Raw genomic sequence first — 231 nt, forward strand, 5'->3', positions numbered from 1 at the left:
TGATCACAGGAATAAATTACATTTTAAAATATATTCAAATAGAAAATATTTCTAAATTTTACTGTTTTTGCTGTACTTTGGACCAAATAAATGCAGACTTGGTGAGCAGAAGAGAATTCTTAAAAAAAAAAAAAAAATCTTACTGTTAAAAATCTCTTGACTGGTAGTGTAGGCTGATTATTCTTATAGATTGAAACAAATGTGCTTCAGCCAGAAAAAAGGGTATGAAAA

General features: G+C 27.3%; 1 protein-coding gene across 1 annotated transcript in view; it reads left to right on the forward strand.

The window, feature by feature from the left end:
• The window catches only part of LOC107686250 (eukaryotic translation initiation factor 4 gamma 2-like), a 13,295-nt gene that overhangs the window by 8,525 nt on the left and 4,539 nt on the right, over positions 1–231 (forward strand). The window lies entirely within an intron of this gene.

Source organism: Sinocyclocheilus anshuiensis, unplaced genomic scaffold (genome assembly GCF_001515605.1).
Source record: "Sinocyclocheilus anshuiensis isolate Anshui unplaced genomic scaffold, SAMN03320099.WGS_v1.1 scaffold481, whole genome shotgun sequence".
Lineage (NCBI taxonomy): Eukaryota > Metazoa > Chordata > Actinopteri > Cypriniformes > Cyprinidae > Sinocyclocheilus > Sinocyclocheilus anshuiensis.